We start from the raw sequence: 21,532 nt of genomic DNA, 5'->3' as shown, positions 1-21,532 counted from the left end.
CCCCCTTTTTCTGCTTTAAACTCCCATCCAGCCCTCAATATTCCAGCAATCTCCCTGAAACGCGCAGGGTTTGTAAAGCCAGCATTTCTTTCTGACAGTACTGCGTTTCAGAAAGATTGCTGGAATATTTTTCATTTTAGGGTGCTAGGTTGACCCTCCCCCCAGTAACTCCATTTAACATGGCGGAATGTTCGTTTTACTGACCGTACTTAACTACACTGCGCACAACTGTGCGCAGTGTAATAAAGGAGGGGTGGAATTAAAAGCAGCAGTGCTGCTGAATAAACAACAACAAGAATTTTTTTTAAAAGGCTATGTCTGTCTTTTACCAGTAAGAGGGAAGTGGACGTGCCCAAGGGGAGGGGGATTAAGAAGTAACCTTTCACTTCAACTCATGAAAGGCATTAGCTCAGCTGCTTCTATCAACTCATGACAGGCATTAGCTTCAGCACAGGGCACGTCCACATGCCCTAGGGGACCTCATCCCCTTGCACCACATCTATTCAGTTGTTCCCAAGGTTATGGTGGGTAGCAGTGCTGTGTTTCCTATCTGTTATTTATTTGCTTAGTATATGATTTCAGGTTGTGTTTGTGCATTTGGTGGGGCCACTGTTTTAAAAAACACTGGGAAAAGTCCGTTCAGACTAAGAAAGAGAAGTTTCCCAGGATCCCAAGTAACCCATTTTGCCTATCCCCTTTTCCCGGTTTTTTTACATATTTTTTCAAAAAATTCTAGCAAGCGAACCGCAGCACACAGAGAGCTGAGAGTAGGCTCAAAATGACCCCCAGCCATGACTCTCTAAGCACAAGAAGTTTCAGAAAGATAGCTTTAAAAACAACACAGTTATCCCCTTTTCTTTTCGGCAACACAATCCTATGGGCGAAATTTTTCAAAATGGCGATCGGATCGCGCCGCGAAAAGAGAATCGCTCCGCCTATGGGCACGTCTCTTCACCGTGTTTCTACAGGTCCCCGGTCCTCTTCTTCTCCGCCTCTGGGCAAGGTGGAGCAGGCCAATTCGCTTCTGATTCTCTGATTCTAATCGGAGCGGAGCACACCTCTACTTTAAAGCAATAGTGTAGATCCTGCCTTGGTTACTTTTCATGCACATGCTAGGAGGAGGGACATGAAAAGGATGTTTCACCTACTTCAGTCTCAGAATAACTAACAAACGGCACACAAAAAATTACCTTGGCTCGGTTCTTAGATCACCTGAAAATTGGCATTCAGACATTTCAAATTGCTTTCTCTTTAGGCTGGAGCCCATGTTTCATAGCCAAACTTTGTGCACTGAATAATATACAAATATTAAATGCTAATACATACACCAAATGCTGTTCAGAACTTAAGACTCAGTTTACAATTTGGATTTTCAGATACAAAGTTGGAAGTTGAAAATCTGGGAGAGAATTTGTTTCTCTTTCCCCAATGCCCCCATCTATGAAAACTGGTGGGAATCTACACTGATGTTATTCTAACGTTTTGAATGGGTTACTGTGACACACAGCATCACGTGACCCTGAGTCCCTAACGTTGTAAATGAGTTGTACTAACAGGTTCTATTTCTTAGTTCCAGCGCGGCTACAGATTCATGTGCCTCGTCCTACCGGTAATTTCCTCTCCCTCTTCTCTGAGAGTAGCAGAGCTGCTGGGTTTGCTCCGCCCACTTCCTGTTCTCCTTCCTTCACCCCGTTTGCTATCTTATCTGCTACAGCAGATAAATCACACCAGCCTTATACTGTGCAATCACTGACAATTGCATGCAAAGGACTCAGAAGTTTTCCACCTTAGAATCTGCTTTGATTGTGAAGTACTCCCATGCATCCTGCCTTAATTGTGCTCCTTTTGCAAAAGATTCTCCCGAGCCGCTGCTGTGGGCGCAGGAGCAGGATTTTAAACAAATGCTTACATCTGCGTAGGCTTTATAGATAAAGACACCAAAATTGGCACAGTAATTCAAATACCAAATTTGAATCAAATTGAGTCATCGGTTGATTTTTTATGATTTTTTTTAACATTTCCCCCCTCTTTGCAAAGGAGCTGAGGAGCGCTCAAAGGATCGCTGTAGCTCCGTGCAGGAAAATTAACAAGGGTCTCTGCTCCCAGTGCAAAACGGGGCTGCTGCTAAAACTTTTCAATTTAGTCACCCATCCAAACCCTGACCAGACCCAACCCAGCTTAGCTTCAGTAAAGTGGCTGGCTCCTATGCATTCAGGCTGTTCCCTGGGACTTGTGTTAAGATGTTTTGGGAGGGGGTTTGTGTGTGCTTATAACTATTGCCCTGCACTGCTGGCTAGGAATGAGGCAGGCAGTGGGCGGAGCAAACCCAGCAGCTCTGCTTACTCTCAGAGAAGAGGAAGAACAGAAAGGATTGAACAGTGTGCCCTGAAGTACCGTTACAGCTAAACGTAAGTCACGCTAGTGTGCCCCGTGATACAGAGAACCGATACAGAGAACCACGTTAGAAAGGGACACTAGCAACGTTATAAGACTAGTGTAGATCCGGCCCTGGTAATGATCTTCTAGTAGGGTTGCCTTTACCATGAATCCAGGTGAAACAAGTAGCATTGACAGGTAGATACCAGAAGGGCCACCATTTCCTGCCTCCATCTCTGTTTGTAGAACTGAAACAACATTCACAAATATTGAAAATCCATCAACGTTTCCAATTTTGTAATTCAGTGTTGGAATATAGAGTGCTAGTTTTTAAATTCAAATTTGACTTTATAATGTGAACTGTTTCCTTTACAAACAGGATGCTTCTAACTTATTTGCTTCCCTTGAAAGAGTCAAATATAAAATCTCTTAAGTTGTCACTATGCGTTGCATTGCAAAATGCATACAATATATAAATACTATCTGATATTAATATCATGTCTGTTTGTTTAAAATATAACATAGTGCTTTTCAATGGATATCTGAGTGGTATACATATGTACGCTATTTCACACAGATTTGAAACCAAGAAAAAAAAACAGAGGTATCCATCTAAAAACAACAGAATAAAACATTTCAGTAATTCAACTGCCAAAGGCACATTGAAAAAGAAACATTTAATTTGCCACCAGAATGACGATAGTCAAGGTCAAACCCATGCGATCTGGGAGGGCGTTCCAAAGCTCTGGGGTTGCATCAATAAAGGCACCGTTTCTCCTGTAGGTTAAGCTAGACATGAATGTTTTAATTATATGTATTTTATGGAGTTTGCGTTTGTGTTGTACCCTGACTCAATCCAGACGGAGAGGTGGGTAACAAATAAATTATTATTATTATTATTATTATTATTATTATTATTATTATATGAAACTTTAGCAGAGCTTCATTACTAGGGATCTACGATAATCTCGTTCTTCTTTGCAAATTATGCAAACATGTCCCATTTGCAACCAGAGACCAGAATGCGAGCAGAAACATAATTCTTGGGAAATTTTCACATGTCCTGTTCACAACCATGGACATGAACACAATTCAAAGTGCTAGTTTTTACCTATAAAGCCCTACATGGCTTGGGTCCAGGTTATCTGAAAGACTGTATACTCCCTTATGAGCCTGCCCATGCTTTGAGATCTTCTGGAGAAGCCCTTCTTCCAGTCCCACCATCTTCACAGGTGCGCTTGGTGGGAACATGGGAGAGCGCTTTCTCGGTGGCTGCTCCAGTGCTCTGGAACTCTTTTCCTGGGGAAGCTAGGCTGGCTCCCTCCTTGATGGGCTTTCAGAAGCAGGCAAAAGCTTCTTTGTTCCAGCAGGCCTTTGGAGAATAATCTGGTCCTCCATCTATGTTAAGGACTTGTAAAATTGTCATGTATTTTAAACCTTTAATGTTTTAATATTGCATTTCATTTTACTTTAAGTTTTGTACATTTCTTTTCCTAGGCTTTAAAATGTATATGTTTTAAATTTTGTAAAGCCATCTTGAGGCCCAGTATTGGGCAAAAGGTGGGATACAAATAAATATAATAATAATAATAATAATAATAATAATAATAATAATAACAACAACAACAACTAGCAGGAACACAATTCTTGGGAAATTTGCATTTGCATTTGAAAGTGCACACATGTGAAATTGCACATTTCCCCCCGAAAAGCCACATTTTCACACTTTAGCCTATGGATGTATGTGCACATTTTCAATCAGGCCTTCATCTATATGACAGCAGGATGGCTCCTCATTAAATATAAACCCAATTTTTCATTGATTTGAATGTAGGTAAAGAGCGTCACACTGCATCAGCAGCGATTAATCTCCTATATTTTTTTTGTAGTGCAGTTATACATGCGCATTATCACATTATGGGATAGACGATGCAATGGAGATGAGTGAAATGCTATAGTTAATATGCAGAGCTCCACAGATTGATATAACAGCAAAAAACAGAGTGGGGGAGGAACAAGGCTGCAGAGGAGGCTGGCAGTGCATTTCTGCCTCTTTGTTTATGCGGCGCTTCGTAGGATCATATCGGTCAACCTAAAAACGGCACGAAAAAAGGAGCCAGCCAATAGGTGTGAAAGTGGGAAAGTCGCCAGTCACGTTCGCCTACCCTCAAAGCTCCGCCCACCTGTCAAAATGCGTTTAACTTCCCCAATGACACATAACCATAACGCGGAGCAAACTCGGATATGAGCAAAAAGTTGTGGTAAATCGCTGATGCGAATATGCGCATTATCATGGTTAAAATGCGATGTCACTGCAAACAGAAGGATGACTCGTGTGTCCTAAATTTATTTATTAAATTTGAAAAATATGCACAGCTACGTCGGGGTAAACAAGGCAGGTGGCTACTAGGAGGAGGGCTTTCTCCGCTGTGGCACCCCGGTTGTGGAATGAGCTCCCCAGAGAGGTCTGCCTGGCACCTATACTGTACTCCTTTCATCGCCAGCTGAAGACCTTTTTTATTCACTCAGTATTTTAACACTTAATTTTAACTTAAATTTAAATTTTACTGTTTTAACTCTGCATTTTAATCTTATATCAATTTTGCTGCGTGGTTTTATCCTGGTTGTGCTTTTTATACTGTATTTTGTATTTGTACTTTTAACCTGTTGGTTGTTTTATTATGGTTTTAATTTTTGTGAACCAACCAGAGAGCTTCGGCTATTGGGCAGTATAAAAATGTAATAAATAAATAAATAAATATAGACAAGCCCCAGGAAACATGCATTTTTTAAAAAAAGATTCTCGCATTCATGGACGGAAACAAAGCGAAATGAGCTTTGGGGAAGAATTTGGAGAACCTCAAACATTGTGTGTTGACCTATCCCTAAGTACTGGAGATGAAGGAACTTATGGGAGGAGAAAATTAGGACTTATGCCACTTGGCACTTTAAAAGTTAAAAACAACATCTTTCATTGGACCCAACAAATGCAGCTTCTTTAGATGGATGATCCATTAGAATGCTGGATCAAGCCTGTCAAAAAGGGACCTGCAGGCAGCATTCTGCAAGAAGGCTCAGCTGAATGTTCCAAAAGTTGAACTCTAATCTTGAATTGGAGTTGGTTTGTCAGATGTGAAAAATTTACTCCCTTTTGCTTTTCTTCACCACAGCCACCTGTTTTGTGGTGGCAGCAGTGGTCCGTTCACTGGCTGCAAAATGGCAGCCACCAAGAGAAGTACCAGGTGTTGTGCCTCCGTTTGAGATAGAGGGGGGAGGCTGAACTGCTGAGCCTGACAGTGTTTGTAGAGGGGCCCATTACATGAGCAAGCAGAAGCTACCTGCAGCCCAATGCAGCTAGCCTCAGTCATCAGCAGCACAATACAAGACACAATATAAGTCTTAGACACTGTGAGTTTGCTGGAAGCAATTGTTGTTCCTGGTGCTCTGTCCCAGTAGCATTCCTGCTAGCTCCCTGACTATACCTGACCCTGGAAAGACCTTGACAATTCTTCTGTGCATTCCTGAATCTAGTATTGTTTACCTTGGCTCTCAATGGATACTTTTGGCATACTGATCTTGGACTGTTTAATGACCGTTCTAGCTGCTGTTTATCTCGCAACTCCCGTGATTTACGACACCAGGCTCCCAAGTGTAGATTTGCTCCTTACCCTGGAAATTTGCCCCCACTCCTAACCAAATTAGGTCTCCCCCTGCCCCATCCCCATTTGAATAAGAGGGGGCTTTCCAGCACAGGATGAGTATCCCTAACTGATCTTCTCAAGCTATTTTCTTTCTCATTTGTGCCATTAAGGCCAACGTACTTATGGCCAAGAGACTAAGGAAATCTCTAAACCATAGAGGCATGTGTTGAAAATATTTATTCCTCACAGCCTAAAAAAATAATTAATTCTGCTCCATATTCCTGATGGGGCTCTCCCATCAAGGACATATTTTGAAATATGTTTGATTGTACATGATGTCATTTATTGACTATATATAAATAGCAGTGTCCAGTCACTTGTTACATCCTTCCCACCCTCTCCATGCTGCCAGCCGTTCCCCTTGCTCTTGGTAGCTCTCTTACAAGCAGAGGTCTGCCACTATGGGAGGGCTGCACACTATGGACAGTGTACATGAGGGACTCTCAGAATAGCCCCAAATTAAGTACAAAACCACTCATATTTTATACTTCAAATTTCCTAGAAATCATATTTCTCTGTTTGATTGACACCCCGGGATAAAGCCCCCTCTACCTAAGGCCTAAGCCAGAGATACTTACCAAGGGTTGGATCCAATGGTGCTGTTCCACCAGCAAATGGAAAACTGTTGCTAGAAAGGGTTTTCCCTCCACCTGCAACCCCTTGCCCATGCCCCAAAATTGATCCAGAGTGGTGGGGGACCCTCCACAGCAGATATGGAGGATGTAGGGAGAGGATGTAGGGGGAGAGGATAGAATGGGGAGTCTCACTCCATGAGTAGACTTCTGCTCGGCCAATTTTGTATCCAACCCCTAGTGTACAAAGCACCCATTCTCTCTTTTTTAGTGATGCTGTGTTAGTAATACTAGGGACTAGATTTGGTTAATTGATGTAGCTGGCTTAGTTTACTCTCTTTCATGTTGTGCCTTGCAGTGTTTTTTTTAATTTTATTGCCTATTTTTTAATTATTTGTAATCTGTCATGAGAGACCTTTGTTGGGAGGGGGAGACCTTTCAATGTGGGGGCAGAAGGGTTTAAAATAGAAAACGAATAAACAAATGAAATGCAAACATGTGTGTGAAATAAGCCTCAAAATCTAGATATGTTTCCTCTCTGGGTCTGTCTTTTTTGCACCACTAGCCCTCAGAAATCATTATTAGTTGCTGCTCCCTGGCATTTTCTTACTGTGGTTAAAGATGAGTTACTGCATGGTTTTGGTTAATGGAGGCATATTCCCCTGAGACATAAGTACACGCTAGCTTTAAAGATGGGGCTGGGTACTTTATTATGGCATACAACCGATTTCAGCCCTGCTTTATCATCTGCCAGTGTGCGCACACAAACTAATCAGCTATTCACTGCCTTTTGCCCCCCGAGGGCACCTTTCAATGAGGAAGACCATTGATTTTTACCATCAGACACACAAACCGTGAGCTATTCCATGCATTATGCGATCCCCAGTGGTACATTCTGCAGGGAAAGCAGACATCGCAGTCCATCACATGCCCACCATGCAGACAAACTAGCTTGCAATAAAATGCCTCAGAAATCCAGCTGTTTACATTCTACCCCTCTCCCACGAGAAACATTTCTCCTTAACTTAGAGGCCCTCCCAAAGGGTCATTATTAAATATCGTCTTATATTCAGTAGGTTTTAAAAAGGGGGAGCAGTGTTTAATGGAGAATTGAGACTTATGAGTAAGAGAGTGTAAATACCAAAAATGAGCAATTAATGTATTTTCAGGCTTTAACTCTCCACAGCAACTTGAGAGATAGCCCCATAACCATTTGTTAACTGGATGCCACATTTACACTCCACAAATATCATATTTCCCCCCAGACATATCATGGGCTTGTCTATGCACTCTATATACCCTGTCATGGCTGCACAGTTGCGCCCCGTTGTTTATATGATGCAGACTACAAATTGCAGCCACTTCGTGCTATTCCCTGCAAAACTGCGCTTTTCGATGTGTCACTTTTCTGTGACTTTTTACATTGCTCCAAGGTCACCCCGGTTGTTTGTGGTCAGCCAGTGGTGGCTTCAGTTCGTATTAAAAGAGTGGCCATAGTTAGGGGTGGATCCCAGCGCAGGGTAGGCATGGAGGGTGCAGGGCAGGGGGAAGGCCTAGTCATGGCCCCCATGGTGATACTAAAGTCTGGGGAACAAAAACGTAAGGGCAATTATGATGGACATTGCATAAATTGAATAAATCGCATTTTCAAAGTTGCGCAGAGTTGCCAGAAAACAAACAAAACCACATTTTTTTTGTGGTTTTGGGTCCCTCGATATTTGCTGCCTGTTACCGCTGCCTGACAACAGTGCTGATTTTTTTTCCTGGCTGGATAGACCACACTCATTCCTCCCATATAACCCTATTGATGCCACTATTGATGCTGCGGGTTTGGGAGAAATGCATAGGCAAAGTGGCGATGTTTAGACAGCCCCCATGTAAAAAGCACTATTTTTCACTTAACTGAATTAAAATTGTCAAGAAAAAATTGTCCGAAAAATCCAGGGTTTGATCCTGAGCTTGTGAAATAGCCTTAGTGAGCAAACAGAGAGCTCACGCCTCAGAGTCTGCTTCAGACCGGAAGGGAGCAGGTATGCAACATCAACTCCAAAGACTGGCAGACAGTATAGCGCCTCTGGATTGGCCAGGCCTAGTCAACATGGCAGTAGCTTTTGCTTGCTGCATTTTGACTCCCTGGAGGGCTCAACCCAAGACACTTTGCTGGTTAAAGCAAAGGACAAGGTGACAACAGCTACCCTCCTTTCATTGTGCTGATAGAAGCCAAATAGACTGACAGCTGAATGATAGTTCAACACTACTGAAGGGACAGTGCTGTCCTCCACTGCACTTGAAGGCAGCAGCCAAGCTTGGACAAGCCTCATGTCACACACAGCACCATCATAAAAACATAGAATAGTAGAGTTGGAAGGGGCCTACAAGGCCATTGAGTCCAACCCCCTGCTCAATGCAGGAATCCACCCTAAAGCATCCCTGACAGATGGTTGTCCAGCTGCCTCTTGAAGGCCTCTAGTGTGGGAGAGCCCACAATCTCCCTAGGTCACTGGTTCCATTGTCGTACTGCTCTAACAGTCAGGAAGTTTTTCCTGATGTCCAGCTGGAATCTGGCTTCCTTTAACTTGAGCCCGTTATTCCAGGTCCTGCAGTCTGAGGGATCAAGAAGAGATCCTGGCCCTCCTCTGTGTGACAACCTTTTAAGTATTTGAAGAGTGCTATCATGTCTCCCCTCAATCTTCTCTTCTCCAGGCTAAACATGCCCAGTTCTTTCAGTCTCTCTTCCTAGGGCTTTGTTTCCAGACCCCTGATCATCCTGGTTGCCCTCCTCTGAACACGCTCCAGCTTGTCTGCATCCTTCTTGAATTGTGGAGCCCAGAACTGGACGCAATACTCTAGATGAGTATTGCGTCCAATACTCGCCATCACTCCATGAAGAAGTCTGCTTAATGGTTGGGCCATTCCTGGTTCCCTTCTTCTCCAGCACTTTGGCTCCAGCAACTAACCACAGGGATGCTGAGCGAAACAATGTGCCCTTTTACTGCTAGGCCAAACATCTGGTTTTTTAAAAAAAATCTTTTGAGGGGGGCATTAGAGAGGCAAAAGGGAGTGATGGTACTCATCTCTTTCAATTTTCTGTGTCATTGTCACTTGTGTTTTGTTGTATGGCAGCAACAGTGGTCCTTTAGGTAGCCATCCGCTCACTCCCCCACCCTCCAAACAACAACCAAAATAGAAAAGTAAGGGGGAAAGCTAAACAAATCTCATCTTCATGCCCATCATTCTTCTAGCATCCTGGATTTTTAATGGACACTAAATAGGACATCTGGCCACCCTAGATGAAAATAGTGTTGGAGACATTATGTAGTCCTATGGGAGCACCAGCAGCAGCTTCTAGAATCAACTGCCCAGTTTGGAGTTGAACCACTGAAGTACTGGTCATTTTACCTATAAAATCTTGGCAAAGGCAAAAGGGACAAGGCCAAAAATGCCAGCATCTCATAGCTTAAAGCTCTTACTGCCAGTTAACTGGGCTTCTTAGGAGAAGCAATTTAGCTTCCTAGGATGGGGAGAAACTGTACAAAATCACAGCAATGAAATCACGGTGTGGTTAAGGGATGGGCGCGTGGCTGTTTGGGAAAGCCTGGAGGGCTGGATTTACAACCCCAAGGTGGCAGGATTTGGCCCCTGGGTGTGAGGTTCTGCACCCCTGTCCTAAATAATATATTATTATTATTTATTATTACCTTTGTATACTGCCCCATAGCTGAAGCTCTCTGGGTGGTTTTCATAGGATAAAAACACTTAAAAACAATATACAAAAATTTTAAATCACAAAAAACATACAAAAACAAACCCAGGCTAATTACATATTGCTAAATGCCTGGGAGAAGAGAAAAGTCTTGACTTCATGCAAAAAAAATAACCATGTTGGCGCCAGGTGTGCCTCGTCAGGGACATTGTTCCACAATTGGGGGGCCACCACTGAAAAGGCCCTCTCTCTTGTTGCTGTCCTCCGAGCTTCCCTTGGAGTAGGCATCCAGAGGAGGACCTTGGATGTTGAGTGCAATGTACGGGTAGGGTCATGTCAGGAGAGGCATTCCATCAGGTGTTGTGGTCTCAAGCAGTGTAAGGCTTTACAGGTTAAATCCAGCACCTTGAATCAGGCTCAGAAACATACAGGCAGCCAATGCAAGTGGGCCAGAGTGGGTCTTATATGTTCGAACCTTCTGATCCCTGTTATCATTCTGGCCACTGCATTTTGCACAAGCTGCAGCTTCCAAACCATCTTCAAAGGCAGCCCCATGTAGAGGACATTACAGTAATCTAACTTGGAGATTACCAGAGCATAGACAACTGAAGCCAGGTTATCTCTGTCCAGATAGGGGCGTAGCTGGGCCACCTTTTATATACCACTTTCATATTGCTTTCATAGTTGTTATATCCTGCTTGGTGTAAATGTGTCAATGGGCCCCAACAGTTGTCAGTGTACTTCTGTACCACTATAAAGCAGTAGTGTAGATCCTGCCTTTTATATACCACTTTCATAGTGGAATATCCTGCTTGGTGTAGATGAGCCCATGGCTACTCACCAGCCCATCCTCAGAATAATAGCACCTAACTTGTGCCAAGCAGCAGGGCCTGCCTTGCTCTGGCAAGAGCTGCTCCCCTTGACTCCTAAGCAAAAGCTGGTATGATGTACCACTTCATTTTACTGTAACCCAGGCCATAGCTAGACCTAAGGTTTATCCCTGGATCGTCCAGGGGTCAAACCTGTTCATCTAGGTGACACACAGGGGATCCAGTGCTCAGGCAGGGGTGAACCCTGGATGATCCCAGGATAAACCTTAGGTCTAGCTGTGGCCCCAGTTGTGACTCTTATGAATCATTACCCAGTCCACCCATTAGAGCCCAGTGTGTTGTATTGCATGTAAAATGAGGTCTTGATCATATTAGTTGAGTCAGCAAGAGCCTGGTGTATTTAAAAGATGGATTTATTTGGGAAACCAGTTTATATATCCCTCCTTCCATGAAGTCCTACATAACATGGAAAGATAAGTTCAGATGGGTCTGACTTCACTTGACAAGTGAAAGAACACCCATAACTCAAGAGCTGCATTTAAGAAAAACAATGGAGTTAAAGGACTTTCTGAGAATGTGCCTTTTCAAGAGGGAAGCGACAGGGTGGCTACGGATTTGTGACAGCGTCACCTGTCGTGAACGACCCTTTAAATCAACAGTGTAGATCGGCTCCAGTTTAGACAGCCTGTTATATCCCACACACATACATATAAGTTACTGTTTACAGGTTTCAGTCACTTCCCCATGATTATCAGGGGAAGGAATTCACCTTTGTGGTGAGCTATTGCCTTTTCAACATCATAAAAAAAAACCTCCAGCTACTTTTCACACAGAATTAAATACCAGAAAACTAAGCATCCACATTTTGGAAGAGCGCTTAAGTAATAGTGGTTTCCAGTTTTTAATTAAGTGAATCATGCCCCCCTCTTACATCAATATTACTTTACAATATATGTGAGGATTATTAATTCCTTCAGCATTGGTGCTCTACATGGGGCTGCCTTTGAAGATGGTTCGGAAGCTGCAGCTTGTGCAAAATGCAGCGGCCAGATTGATAACCAGAACCAGAAGGTTCGAACATCCAGAAGACCAATTCTGGGCTGCTTGAATTGGCTGCCTATATGTTCCCAAGCCCCATTCAAGGTGCCGGTTTTAACCTATAAATCCTTACACAGCTTGGGACCACAATACCTGATGGAAGGCCTCTCCTGACATGAACCTACCCATACACTGCGCTCAACAACTAAGGTCCTCCACCGAGTGCCTACTCCGAGGGAAGCTAAGAGGATGGCAACAAGGGAGGGGGCCTTTTCAGTGGTGGCCCCCCAATTATGGAATGATCTTCCCAACGAGGCTCGCCTGGCGCCAACATTGTTATCTTTTCGGTACCAGGTGAAGATTTTTCTCTTCTCCCAGGCAGTTAACAACATATGCTGAGGTTTTTAACTGACCCCAGAATAGCTATTTTAAATGGATATTACTGTTTTTATGCTTTTAAATTTTTATATATTTATTTTTAATGTTCATTGTTTTAAACTTTTGTAAACCATCCAGAGAGCTTCAGCTATGGGGTGGTATATAAATGTAATAAATAAATAAATAAATTGGCAGTAATAATGTTAATCATGACAAACTCTTTGGATAGTAATGCTGATGTTAAATTATGTTTTATAAAATATTGTATATCTATGATGACAAAATACCTGATAACAATTATGCAAGCTTCCAAAAAACCCTGAACTGCTGATTCATAAAGATTCCAAGGAAAGATATAACATATCGTACCTTATTACAAAATTCCATCCCAAATGTTGCTATCAGAGTTTGATAGCTGGTTTCAGGGACCTGAAATCACACACACATTGCAAAATAAAATCAAAAGAAGTTCAATTTTGGCAACTTTCAATTTGGTCCTAGCTAGAAACTTCCTCCACACATCCAGTTTCATGGGATTCCCCACCTGCACTTGGAAATGGTACAGTCCTGTAACAGCTTTCACTCCTCAGTAGGAACTAGGCTTGAATCGCTATGATAGCTTTTATTATATAATAATGTCAATGCAATTTTTGAAAATGTAAGTTTTTGTCCTGCTTTTCCAATCTAGTTTAAGATCAGTAAGAGATCTTGCCTTTTTGGTGTTACAAAATAGCATGTTTAAGTAGGGTGACCCTATGGAAAAGAGGACAGGGCTCCTGTATCTTTAACAATTGCATAGAAAAGGGAATTTCAGCAGGTGTCATTTGTATATATGGAGAACCTGGTGAAATTCCGTCTTCATCACAACAGTTAAAGCTGCAGGAGCTATACTAGAGTGACCAGATTTAAAAGAGGGCAGGGCACCGGCAGCTTTAACTGTTGTGACGAAGCGGGAATTTCACCAGGTTCTTTAAGTAACTTGTATGCTATATATATTGGAATCATTTCATGATGAGGGAGATAATTATTGGAGTATGCTCCCACTGACATACAAAGTTGTTAGGGAAGACTTCTTCATATAAAAATGCTGTTCATTATAGATGCACTAGTCTCAGCCCCACAATGAATATTCAGTAGAGGTTTGCCTTTAAGGCAAGGATTCAACCATTTGATTATGCAATAGTGCAGTGAATCTTTCTCCAAAATATTACTACTTGAATACTGAGATTGGGTGTTTTTTGTTTGTTTGTTTGTTTGTTTTGTTTTTTGTTTTTTTAGAATTTCCAACATAAAGGAAATTTATGCTATGTATTAATTAACATCTAAATGATTTCAGGTTGTATATTTGAATATCTGCATGAACATTTGAATTGCTGAGAAGTAAACTTCTGCTTGAGGTCAAAATTTTATTTTATTTTATCTATCACATTTTCACCCTGCTCTCAACCCTCAGGATTACAATATAAAAGAAGTGAGAAAAAAAGAGAAAGAATTGGGAGAGAGGAAGAAAGAAGCAAATTTGGGGACTACTTAATAATTACAAAGTTCTTATAGTGATGAGCTGGAATGGGAATAGTCCTAGAAGAGGAGGATCCAAGCATTGCTAGTCACTCAGCTGACCTGATGAAATGGCTCTGATTCCCATTGATTGATTGATTTGATTTGATTTGTACCCTGTCTTTTCACCAAGAAAATGGCACTAAAGGCAGATAGCAAACATAGGAACCAACCGTTTAAAATGAAAACATGTTAAAACAACATTAAAACAAATACATTAAAAACATAGTTTAAAAAATGCAACAACCGGAGAGACCAGTCCACATGACAAAGCCCTGCTTGAATAAAAATATATTTGCCTGCTGGTGGTAGGACAGCATAGAAGAAACCAACAGAGGCCAGGTCTACACCAAGCAGGATATATAACTCATTGAATGCAGTTGGGTATATGGAATTTTTCATGGGCCCCAACAGTTGTCAAAACCATTATAAAGCAGTAGGGTAGATCCTGCCCTAGCCTCCTTCAGACTGGGAGCAGCCTCCAAGAAGGCCCACTCTCATGTCACTACCAAATGCCCCTCTGAAGGTGGCAGAACCAAGAGAAGGGTCTAAATGCCACCTCTCCTTCTGTTGCAGCTTAATGTAATGTCCATTGCTGAGTGGCAGATGTGGAGAAAGAAAAGTCTGATCGAGCCTGGTTTTCAGCAGAGCTGATGATTTCTCCTGATTTCCTTCTCTCCCTGTAATTCAGCTTCTGGGTGCAATGTTGCTGTTTGGTTAAAGGCAAGCCAATCTCTGAGGCAGTGGTTTTCGAATGGTGTTCGTAGACCTACTACAAACCCTGGATCCATTGGAAGTTTATCAGAGGGTCTTCAGTGAAAAGATTGTCTGAAAGACAAGCTTTCAAGGAAATTCACCTCTGCTACTGCTGCAGAGTGCAGGTGCAGGAAATAGTTGGGTGCGAGCCCCGGGACCACCCCTGTGTGTCAAGATGACACACAGGGGATCACGGGCTCAGGCAGGGGTAACCCTCTCTTGGCCCGGGATAACCAGCACCGTTTGTGGCCCAGTATTTCCCACGATCTCAGGTTGAGCCCAAGACCGTGGCCGTGTAGACCAGTCCACCGCTTTTCCCGGATACCGCAATTACTCATGAGTAGCCGGGGAAAGCGGCAGATAGGGTGCAGTGCTCTTCAGGAGTGCTGGGTCCATCGGAGCAGGGGGAGAGATCGGGGGGGGCAAGCGGAGATCGTGGGGGGGAAACGGAGATCGGGGGAATCGCAGCCAGGGTGGGGAAATTGGGGGTGGGGGAGCGGGAACCCCCCTTTTTTTTTAAACCACTTACCGTTGCTGGTGGTGCGCTCCTGTGCACCCGGCCCTTTAAGTAAAAAAAAAGGCGGACGTGACGGGGTTTTCCTGTAGCCCATCACATCTGATGTGTGGATAGGAGCGACAGCCCATGCTACTTGTAGCACGGGCTGGCCCCTCCACACACCCGGATTTTCAGGTAGGTCTAGCAAGGCCCTAAGTCAGACCAAACATCAGCACCTAGGGGTGTGCAAAGTGGGTCTTCTCCGCCTCAAAATTCAAGCCAAAGCTCCTTAGAAGCATTTCTCCACCCTGATTTCCGGAGCTGGTCCCTCTCTCCACTCTGCCAGATAATTTGATGAAAAACCGCTCCGTTTTTGGGTAACCGGTACATTCTCATCAATGGGAATTAACAGAAATGCTCACAGCTCCCTGAGTTTTAAAGATAAACACTGTGACAGCTTTTTAAAGAGGGCTTTAGGCATGCCAATTTTGGAGCAGATCCCTGCATGCAGTGATTTATAGTGAATTTTTGAAGTCTGAACTCAAATGTCCTCTCAGGCACCTCTCATGCCTTGATCTGTATGGCGAGGGAGATGAAATGAACCAGTGAGAAAGTGCATAGTGCAATAATAAATAAGTAAATAGATTAATAAATGCCACAACAGCAGCACACAGCTTGCCCAATCTCAGAGAGGACAGGAGGCTTGCAGGACGAGGAGGATGAGGCATACACACCCCACCTGTCATTGGAACGAGTCAAGTCAATGCAACAACAGTTTCCCCATAGGAGGGTAGCTTGGAGGAAAAGGAGGATGACAATAATAATAATAATAATAATAATAATAATAATAATAATAATAATAATTTGTTACCTGCCGCTCCCTCTGGATCGAGGCTGGACACAACACAAATGCAAACATCATACAACTAATTAAAACATTTAAAACCAATACATCACTAAAAGCAGCACATCATTAAAAGGCAAATTTAAAATTCAAGTGGGTAAGCCTGCCGGAAGAGATCAGTCTTTATGGCTTTCTTAAATTCCAGAAGACTGTTAAGTTGAGGAATCTCTCCCGGCAAGCCATTCCACAAACTGGGAGCGGCAGAAGAAAAGGTCCTCTGGGTAATAGTTGACAGCCTTGTTTTTGTTGGCTGGAGTAAATTCTTCCCAGAGGACCTGAGTGTGCAGGGTGGATTGTACGGGAGAAGGCGATCCCGCAGGTAGCCTGGACACAAACCATGTAGGGCTTCAAAGGTGATAACCAACACTTTATACTTCGCCTGGAAACTAATTGGCAGCCAGTGAAGAGATTTTAAAACTAGTGTAAGGAGTCCCCCTGCCACCACCCCTGCACTGGAAGCCCAACCAGCGAACAGGAGTAATAGTTTAACTGAAATATTAAAGAGCCTGCCTGAGTCAGGTGTAGAAGTAAGCTTACTCATGCACGATGCCAGCCCAGCAGCACTTTCACACTGTGGCTGACTTCTATGAGTCTGAGCAGAAATGCGCAACCGACCAGCCCTGCTTGCACTGCTCCCCCCATGGCCAGAACCACCAGCAGCAGTGTGCAAAGTGTGCTTTATTAATTGTGTACTGCTTGTGTGCATGGCACAACCCTAAAACACACAGACATACAAGAAGACACTTGTAACTTTGAAGGCAAATGCTGCTGGAAAGGCTCAATTTAAGAGGAAGGAAAGGTACGGCACGTCAAACTGTTAAGGGGAAATAATAACAACATTGGAGGAAAAGCTTTAACAGAACAGACAGGCAATATTTCCAAAAGGACTTCAATTGAAATGGCTTCTTTTTCTCCTGATTTTTAAGTTAAAGAACACACATACACACAGCTGCCTTGAATGGCCTTAAATGAATATTTTTTAGGAACAAGTCAAAGAAAAGGCTTTTTAAAAGGATTTCTTAAGATTCTTGGATGCGTACGTGCACGCTGGAGGTGAAACAGATGAAACGAATGAAGGAAAACAGGTCCCTCTCTCTCTCTCCTTCTCTTTCTGCAAAGAAACATTCACCTTGCTTTGCAAACAACAGGACAGAAGATCTCGTAGATCCCTCTCTGTCACTCATTCTCTAAATCTCACTTTGAAAACAAATGCCCCCTAATCACACTTTGCACTGTGTGTGCAAAGATAAGAAATCTCTGTGTGTGTGTGTGTGTGTGTGTGTGTGTGTGTGTGTGTGACACACACACAAAACAGTAGGATAATTTCAGAGCTGTTAGATAGGGTGACCATATGAAAAGGAGGACAGGGCTCCTGTATCTTTAACAGTTGTAGAGGAAAGGGAATTTCAGCAGGTGTCATTTGTATGCAGGCATCACCTGGTGAAATCCCCTCTTCATCACAATAGTTAAAGCTGCAGGTGCCCTCCTTTCTTTTGTATCTAGTCAAGAGGGCAGGACTCCTGCAGCTTTAACTGTTATGATGAAGACAAAATTTCACCAGGTGCTTGTTGTTTATTCGTTCAGTCGCTTCCGACTCTTCCTGACTTCATGGACCAGCCCACGCCAGAGCATTCAAATGACGCTTGCTGAAATTCCCTTTTCTATGCAACTTTAAAGATACAGGAGCCCTGTCCTCCTTTTCATAGGGTCACCCTACCTTTGCCTTATATCACCCCATGGGTGGGAGAAAAGAATCCTAATAAATAATAATAATACCGTATTTCTTCGATTGTAAGACGCCATCGATTGTAACACTGTAACACTGGTGGTGCTATATAAATTAATAATAACACGCACACTAATTTCAGTACCACCATCAGAAAAAAAAACCTAAGACGCAACCCATTTTTAGAGATGTTTATATGGGAAAAAAGTGTGTCTTAGAATCGAAGAAATAGGGTAATAATAATTTCTTACCCGCCTCTCCCTTTGGATCGAGGCGGGGAACAACATTAGTACAGGAATCAACACATCTTAAAAAAACTCTTGATTTTACATTGTCTGGGTAGGCCTGCTGGAAAAGGCTAGTCTTCAAAGCTGCCTTAAAATCACATAGAGTGTTAATTTTACGAATCTCGTCCGGCAGGCTAGATAGGGTGACCATATGAAAAGGAGGACCTGTATTTTTAACAGTTGCATAGAAAAGGGAATTTCAGCAGGTGCCATTTGTATATATGGAGAGCCTGGTGAAATTCCCTCTTCATCACGCTGCAGGAGCTATACTATAGTGACCAGATTTAAAAGAGGACAGGGCTCCTGCAGCTTTAACTGTTGTGATGAAGAGGGAATTTCACCAGGTTCTCCATCTATACAAAGGACACCTGCTGAAATTCCTTTTTCTATGCAACTGTTAAAGATACAGGAGCCCTGTCCTCCTTTTCATACAGTCACCCTACGTTAGACGCTCCAATTGAGCACGTCTCTGCTCTGAAATTATGTGATGGGTTTAGAAGTGCTAATCTCCACTCTGGAAGATTGAGCGCTCCATGGATGTTCAGGGTTACCAAATAGTTCCAGGGCAGAGAGCAGCACACCCCTATTAACAGCCTTGGGCAGCTGTGGTGTTTCCAGCATCCCTCAAGGCCCATTGGTGCTGATGCCCACTCTGGGACCCAAGGTGAGCAGCTACAACCTGCGTTTAATATCTCCCACAGTGACCTGGAGCAATGCTATCTCAAGGCTGTGGCTTCATTTTAAAAAGAAAGAAAGAAAAAACCAAGCAAGCCAGACTTCAGGCCACCTTGTAGAACAATAAGTAGTACAGTCTTACCCTACCTGGAAGTCAGAAAACCTTTGGCTGTCTCCCATGAATGTCCCCAAATTTGTCCCCCTTCATTTTCAAACAGATTTCTCGTGAAGGTGGGAGTGGAAGGGTTTTGCAATGCACTCAATGTGATTTTCAATTTAAAGTTACAGTTCACAATCTGATACAAAAAGAGGGGGGGACGATGAGACAGAAGTGGGGAGAAATAAATGGATTCGTTTACTTATTTTGCCCTTTTGTATTCTTAACGTCCACCCTGTTACCACTCCTGAGCTCTGTTGGAATCATGATGGCAGGAGATCACCGTAACATAAAGTTTCACCAAAGGGTTAATCTGCTCTGAGAGATGTACTAGGAGGGGGCACCCAGGGGGCAGAGCTAATCAGTTCCCAGGGATACTTGCAGAGAATGCTTCCTACTAGCAAGGCAGAGAAAAGTTCCATTCTTGTGTGTGCCTTTTGCAGCCAAGTAAAGTTTACTTTGCCAAGCCTTTACTTCGTGGCTCAGTTATTTAGCCGCTCTTGCTAACAACCTCTTAACAACCACATTCCCCCTCTGGCTATGGCAAGGGTGAGAAACCTCAAGCTCATCCAGTCCTCCAGGATTCCTCAAATGGCCCCTTTGGCTACCGTCTTCCCTCATCCCTTTTCCCCACTGATTGGTGATCTGCCAGTGCTGGTGCCATTTTTTTCCCATTCTGAAAAATTGAAACGCTTCTCCTAAAACGTAGTTATTGGCAGTAAGAGCTTGAAAATGTGCTGGTGGTGTGTGTGTGTGTGTGTGTATTTTAGCCCAGCTGAATGCCAGCTCCAAGTGTTTCTCCAAAACTGAATTCAGCCCTTGGGCTGAAAGAAGTTCAACACCCCTATCCTATGGCCAGCAATAGGACCAGTGGGTAAATAGAAGGAAGGAAAGGAACCTCTCGTGCAAGCACTGAGTCATTACTGACTCTTGGAGGGACGCCAGCTTTCGCTGACATTTTCTTGACAGGCCTTATAGCGGGGTGGTTTGCCGTTGCCTTCCCCGGCCGTTATTACCTTTCCCCCAGCTAACTGGGTACTCATTTTACCAACCTCGGGAGGATGGAAGGCTGAGTCGACCCGGGCCGGCTGCCTGAGAACCAGCTTCCGCTGGGATCAAACTCAGGCCGTGGGGAGAGTTTCAGCTGTAGAAACTGCTGCTATCTTTTGAGAACTTCATAAAACTGCATTGAAGATAAAGTAAGTCTGCAATCTTATATATGCTTACCTGGGAGAAAATCTCATTGAAGTCATTGTGGCTTACACAGACAAGGACCTCTTTTAAATGAGCAATTTATTGCGCGCTTGTGATTGTTCAGTCACGGAAAATTGTGGGTCCTTTTCATGACGTCATCAACCTCCAATGCCTCTCCTGTCATTTTCAAGCAGGAATCCACATTTTATATTTTTAAAAAATGCTGTAAAAATGAAATAGCACTATAAAGCAGCGCTATCAGCAGGCAGTATAAATGAAACGTATGGGGAGGAACCGGCAAAAACAGCCGGGGCAGGGGAGCATGTATTGTGCCAATCGTTAAACCCATGAAGACTCCGGAAGACAAAGCCCCAGTAAGGCTGCAGAATCTTTGCTAAATGTGAAGAAGTCCAAGTAGAGGATTGCACACATGGGATTTGCTCACTTTTTAAAAATGCCTTTTTCATTGCACTAGAGTTGAGTCAAACTTCCCTTTAATCCACCACCTTCATTCGCGGGTGGCAAATTGGGGGTGGCCGTTTCAATGTTTCAATTCTTTTCTCAGGGAGGAATGCTTACTGTGGAAGCGCTCTCTCTCTCTCTCTCTTTTTCCTTTTTATTGTCTAAAATTGCCATCTGCTGCACCAGCAGCTCTTCTTTTATTTCTGTATTAAAGATTCATACTTTGTCAGTTCGGGGTGGTCACACAGGCAGAGGTTTTTATATAGTAAGAAAAGAAAGGAAAAGGAGAAAAGTGCTGCTCCTGCCACCAACACCACAGTAAGCCCCCAACCCCCAAATCAAGTGAACCCCTGGTAAAGGACCACAATAGCCTAGTTTGAACAAATTCGTACGTCTCTAAGACATCAGTTACAGTTTGGTCCATTCTCTCATGCCAAATTGACTTTATGGGGAAATCCAGATGTAGAAATTGGAAAGAAGGTGTTTTCCTGGAGGACATGGACGGATAGGACAGGGTTTTTTTTTACTTTGAATCAATTGGTGGGTCTGGACGATGAGTTTTGTTGTTTCTGGTTTACAGGCTAAATGTACAGTAATTTACCCACTATGGCTGAATGGCAATATTAGCAATTGCAACACTTGCTGGAATCCAGGTTTTGTCTGCCCACTTTTACAGCTTCAGAGCCCCCGTTGTTATTGGAAAAACTTATAGCAGTTGAA

This window comes from Elgaria multicarinata, chromosome 8 (genome assembly GCF_023053635.1).
Source record: "Elgaria multicarinata webbii isolate HBS135686 ecotype San Diego chromosome 8, rElgMul1.1.pri, whole genome shotgun sequence".
NCBI lineage: Eukaryota > Metazoa > Chordata > Lepidosauria > Squamata > Anguidae > Elgaria > Elgaria multicarinata.
Note: the sequence above shows the minus strand (reverse complement) of the source record.